Raw genomic sequence first — 6,070 nt, forward strand, 5'->3', positions numbered from 1 at the left:
TGCCTCTTTGCAGCCACATTCCTCCCGATCCTTTCAAGTCAAGTACGGGCCAAGTCATCAGCGGCCTGTTAAAGCGTTAATTAATAACGCCACTCCACTGTTATGATTTGGCCGTTCCCTTGTGAAGCCTGTCAAAGATGAGTGGCTTTGAAAGGCTTTTTTATTTTTCAAAAGTGACTACGAGAATGGAAAGTCATCATTTTCAAGGTTAATGGAGATGATGAATGAGTTATCGTGGCAACTCGGGGGGGGGGGTGTCATGAGAATCGAACCAAATTTTTGTGGGGCTTGTTTTGTGCAAATTGGCTCCAAATCGACCCAAGAAGCGGATCAGTCTTTTCGGACCCAAATGTGTTATTTATTTATTTATTTTTGAAGTGTTTCTAGATTGCATTTGGGTTGCATTCGACCATTTCAGAGTGTAGCTCGCTATCAAAGATAAATGAACCGCGTTGACTCTTACATGGGATAAGGCTTCTCGAAAGCACCTGCCGAACTGGATTAACGTCACGGCTTATGAAACGGGCTGCAAATGAAATAAGACGGCATGCGCTCTTTCTTGTGGAAATGAAGCCCGTCCACAGTGTAAAAGGGGGCGTACAAGACAAATGACTTCCCGCTAGCTTTCGTCTTCACTTATGCATCGCGGCTGTCCCGCTCTGCTCATTTTTTAATCTGTATTCTTGTTCACGTTTACACTCGCTTGATTTATAATTTAAAACGCTGATCATTTCTGCGTGATTCGCCCCATTTTGTCTTCAAGTTGGAAAATCAATCATGACGTCATCTCTGATATCCAATCAGCTTCTCGCATGGTGAACCGCTCCTCCTGTCGACCAATCGGGTTTGAGTTCCTTTTGCGTTGCGCAATTAGCTCCCTATAAAATGCCAGGAAAGAAGCAGATCGGTTGGCAGGTAACGGCTGCCACGTGCGAGGTGTCACTGATTTACAACCGTTCAACCGCTAATATGGCGGGGCTCGTAGCTTGCGTAAGGCCTTATGCCGGCGTCTTTTCAGGGGTAGGCGATGAAGGAATTGGCCCCGGAAATCAGCGGATTTCTGCGTGGCATGCGTGTCGAGAGTAAAGGCAGGCGTAAACAAGCTGAGCTCGCGGCTCATTAGGATCCTTTGGTGCAGTTGAAACACACTTTAATCAGCGGCAGAATACTTGTTGGCTCGTCGTCATGGCAATGTAACCTTCTCATTTCTTGTGTCGGCCACAAAATGTCATTAAAATACCCACCTGTGGAAGTTTAAGATGGCGAAGATTCTCAAGTGATTTGAATTAAAAAGAAAAGAGGGGCAATTAGGAACAATCACTGTCAGTCACTTGATTGGATAGTTCCTTTGCTGGTTAGCTGAGTTGGTGGCTTGGTTAGCTTGCTCAGGGTTTGTTGGTTGGACGGACAAATGGCTTAACAGTTGGAATAGTTGGTCTGTCTGTTAAGTTTGGCAGGCTTTGTTGGTTCAGAGAGCAACCTCTTAGCCAGGTTGGTTGGTTGTTAAGGGTTAGGTTAGTGCTAGGGTTAGATTAGTGGTAGGGCTAAGGTTAGTCAGGCAGTCAAATCAGTTAGCTAGTTCATGGGTGGTTATTTTGTAGTCCAAATGAAATCAAAAATGCTATTTTAGTTTGGCCATTTCATTTTTTTGTAATTAAAGTCTCCAAATACAGCAACATCTGGGCCAATGGCCTTTTTTGAGCGACTTCTGAGGCACATTTTTCCCAGAATGTTGATTTAAGTAGGTATTAAGAGCAATCCACTCTGAGATCAATAGTGTTGGAACAATAACCCAGGATGAAACGTACCAAAGATGACCAAAAGGGAATTTCAACAAAGTCGTATACGTGAGCCTAAGAAAGCATGACTGTTTTCACAAGACTGATGCGTCACGACTCGTTTGCAGAACACTTAATTGGCCCCGGCTCAGCTCACCGGGCCTTCTCTGCATGAGTTTATTGCCAGACGTGAGGTGCAGCCTGATGTAGGAGTACAACTGGTTTTGCTTTTCAGAGGCTGTCCTTAGACTCGTTCGTATATTGTCGCAATGTTCTTCTAGATCTAGCACAGAATCCAACATTAGCATTGGAGCTAATTATTGGAAATATTTTTTTGAGGCATCAGGAAGACTTGTTGTTGACAACAGATTGCTGGATTAATTTTCCTGTCAAAATTATTCCCCCCCCCCAAAAAAAAGTCTTTGAAAAACTTATTGGGGTAGTTTGACTTGAAACTATTACTTTTTTTATTACTTTTAACTTATTTCTAAGAGTGAGTGATGTTTGTGGTCTGCTCCACTCTTGTGCCCTCTGCGGGCCGCCGTCGGCGACTTTGCGGCATGGTGCAACGAAGCCTTGCAAAATTCCCGCTGGGGAGGAATGACAAGAGGATAACTGCCACCCCCACAGAGGAAGAAGTGCACGTGGCCGTCTCCATGGGAACATCACAGCTCAGTTGCCTCACTGTTGGCACGTACGCACGCTTGTGTGTGTGTATGGTCACCATGATTCAGAAATCGAGAAACCAGGAGGCTCCCGAGTTGAATAGTTGTCTTATCCTCCCGTTATCGCTTGAGTTTTATCTTTTCATTCTTTTCTCAGCCTCTGCAAACCCGTTGGTATTTGTCTTGTTCTATTCTAAACAAATTCGCCCTGACCTTGCCTGAGCACGATCAATAGTTTGTAGTGTTAGTCAACGTTTTAAAGACTGGTTTTGAATCTCCGCCTAGCAACAAGCGGCTAAGTATGAATGTGTTTGGGGGGGGAGGAAATATCAAATGAAGTCCGAAGGGATGCTTGTCAGGTATTTTTGTCAACAGTGTTGTCACCGGTGACCGTGTGAGCCGGATGCTAATGGAAGCGCTAATGGCAGTGGTCTCCTGCAGATGCTCGGTGAGTGTGCAAAGCGGCGGGGCGATTGATGGGGTGGGAAAAAAAGATTTGTTCATGTTTACGCTCTGCTCTTTGTTTCTCAGGCGGGAGAGAGATGTTATGCACAGCAGAGAGGAAGTTGCAGGTACAGCAGGGATTAGATGATGAAGAAGAAGAAGAAGTGAAGGCGGGGAGGGGATTCGCAATTCCATGTAAGACAAATCTGAAGCAGCACTACAATACAGCAGTACACTGTCCTGTTGGTGAAAACAAAAAAAACTACAACAGCCCACGATTGCAACAGATTTCAATCGCTTTTCTTGAATGCTACTGTTTGCGTGCAATAATATAATCATTATAAAAAAGTAAAAATGAAGTGTAAAAACAAAACAAAAATATTGTGTATTTTTCTTAATAATGCATACAAATTAATTTTAAAAAATCAGGAAAATACAATTAACAGAAAACAATTTAAACATAAAGTAGAAATAAATAAATAGCAAATGCGTAAAAATGAAAGGTGCAAAAAAGAAATTCTGCGCCCTGCTTACACACAGCTACACTTGCCTTTCCCTCACTCTCATTTGTTCGCATCATTACTGGAGTGTTTTTTTTTTTTTTTTTTTTTAGATGTTGGACGTAATGAAAATGACGCGTGAAGATAAGTTATTCAGAAACTGAATAGATGGAGTATAAAATAACAACTGGAACGCTGACGTCTCATGTGACATCAGTAACGACAGTGCTCCAGTTTTATAAGCGTAGCAAAAAAGGGACCAAAAAAAAAAAAAAGCATCATCTCAAATGTGTGTCGTTAATCCTTGGATGTTTCTTTGAACTATTTTTACGGTAGGATAAGGCGGGATGCGCTCGGCGGATATTTGGAGTCGACTTTGCTGACGGGAGCTGAGTCAAAAAGCACAGCAGGCCTTAGCAAAAAAAATAAAATAAAAAAAAAGACAGCTGCTGATTGGCTGAGACGTGGTGCCGGCGTTCAGGCTTGATTCTTTGTGACATGTCTGCCTCCCCTTCACCTGACAGACTGTTTGCTTGCCTGGAGGGGGAAGCGGGTGAGGAGGGCAGGTGGGCCTTCATCTGCATGCCAAATTTTTGTGCTTCTACCTGCTCAAAAAGCACATAAGGACAAGTCCAGTGCAACAACTGGCACTCTACATTCAAATCAGCTTTTGTTTTCCAGGCTGCTATGCTAAGCTAACTGCTTAAAGAGTTTCAAAGTACGTCAAGCAGGACAAACTTTCAAAATATTGTGTAGAATACAATCTCAATACAATGAAAGTTTTATCTAGGTCAAACTTTAACGTTGTTTTCCTGTACAATCGTTTTGTTTCGTCCTTGAATGTTAATTTCCATACACTAGAGACCTTTGCAGCACATTAGTGGGATCACAGTATGTGGTAATTTTCTTGTTTGAATCCTTTGAAGACTGGATTTTTTCAACATACGTGACTCTTGTGCACGTGTTCAATAGAAAATAACGATACATATTTTGTGGTATCGCACTCATTTAAGTCGCCCATCCGTGGTGTGCATCATTTATTATTCATGTCCGATCGCCACATGCTGTGTCGCTCATGTGAATACCGTGCCGTCATATATGTGGCATTTCGATGATTCCATTACGCTGCTATAAAAGCAGATTCCCCCATTGCGAGATTAAATAAAGGCTTATTTCCAGTTCGGCGCCCTGTTGCATTCGGCATTGGAATAAGATGCGCTGACCGGATGACTGTAAATGACCTACAGCGGATGCTGTGGCCCAGCTGGGCCATTTTGATTCCTGGCAGGTGGCAAGCTCTTTTGATGTGGAAATCCCGCCATAGCGAAAAGCAGAAGGCCAATTAAAATGGAGAGTGAGGCAAGAAAGCACATCAAGTCGTGAGAAAAATATTGAAAAATCCCACAAAGAAGACTTTGGCTTAATTTTCCCACAACTTTTGAGGTCAAACCTGTCCATCTTTAGGTGGTATTGTCCTCTGATGCTGGAGTGTGGGCAATGTCATTTCTCTTTATTTACTGTTTGCTAAGGTGCTAATGCAACTGGCAAACTCTGCCACATCTTCTCGATTACCGAGAAAAAGAAACGATTTGAAGGCCCGTGTCCGAGCGGGGAACAAGTCCAATCAGCCGCTAAGACCAAACGTTGAAAATTTGACAAAAGCAACCATTACTGATCCCGCTGACATTACACTGCAATGGATTTTTATATATGTGCTCCCAGACGGTTAATGGGAGTAGAATTGAAGGAGGCGACTGTTTGGCGCCTGTTCTATTTGAGCCAAGGGAAGCGACCTCATGCTTCCATCACATCCACCGCATTAACGATCCTTTTAAAAGGAGGCCATTTGGATGACTTCTCAGAAAGGATAGAGGCTCGTTACGCTGGACATTTAAAACGAGGATCAGGGTTTCAAACTAGGGTGTCAAAAAAGGGTTAGGGTTTCAAACTAGGGTTTAAAACTAGCGTTAGGGTTTTAAAACCAGGGTTAGGGTTTCAAACAATGGTTTCAAATTAGGATTAGGGTTTTAAATATGTCACAAATATTTTCTTTAACAAGCATTTCCTCATCGGTGTACGGCCTACACCCTCAGGGACCCTCAATCCAGGTCACGGTTTGGGCATGAAATCTCTGCTTTGACGTCAGCGTGCGAAATTTCTCAAACTCGTTTGCTAATTAGACGGAATGCTCTCAATTGCGTGCCAGAGGAGATGCGGCGACATCATCGCTTTGTTTCCTTCAGTTAATTGGCCGGAAATGATTAGATGGTTACGTCATTTACCATATAAAGTGGGCTTACCGGTAGCTATTGCTTACTTTTTTTTTGGAATAATAATAATGATAATAATAATAATAATAAAATCACAAATTGAAAAGATGGAAAAAGTAATCATAATTAAGAGAAAATAATTCCTTTAAGATTCTTTTTCAAGAATAAAATTATAATCATCCTTAAGAGGAAACTACTATCAAAATTTGTTGAGAACAACCTACGTTGTAATTAGACAAAAAATAAATTCCAAAGTGACAAGAGGAACCAAAATGTAATCCAATTAATTAAATTTCTGTCAAAACATCTATACGTAATAATCATATCAAAAATGTTTCAAAGCTGCGATCTCTCTGCTGCAATAGGCAGGAATGGACACAAGAGGGAGCTGTGCTTTCATTCATTAGGATGTA

The 6,070-nt window shown here is 42.1% G+C and overlaps 1 long non-coding RNA gene across 1 annotated transcript; it reads left to right on the top strand.

Annotated features, from left to right (window-relative positions):
* The first annotated feature begins 926 nt into the window (after positions 1–926).
* LOC148397609 (uncharacterized) lies at positions 927–3,771 on the top strand. Its single transcript, XR_015858816.1, has 3 exons — positions 927–2,891; positions 2,975–3,082; positions 3,724–3,771. It is a non-coding gene; the product is annotated as an uncharacterized LOC148397609 (long non-coding RNA).
* Positions 3,772–6,070: the final 2,299 nt, after the last annotated feature.

The sequence above is a fragment of the Syngnathus floridae genome, chromosome 5 (assembly GCF_059516105.1).
Source record: "Syngnathus floridae isolate MCC-2025c chromosome 5, RoL_Sflo_1.0, whole genome shotgun sequence".
NCBI classification, from domain to species: Eukaryota; Metazoa; Chordata; class Actinopteri; order Syngnathiformes; family Syngnathidae; genus Syngnathus; species Syngnathus floridae.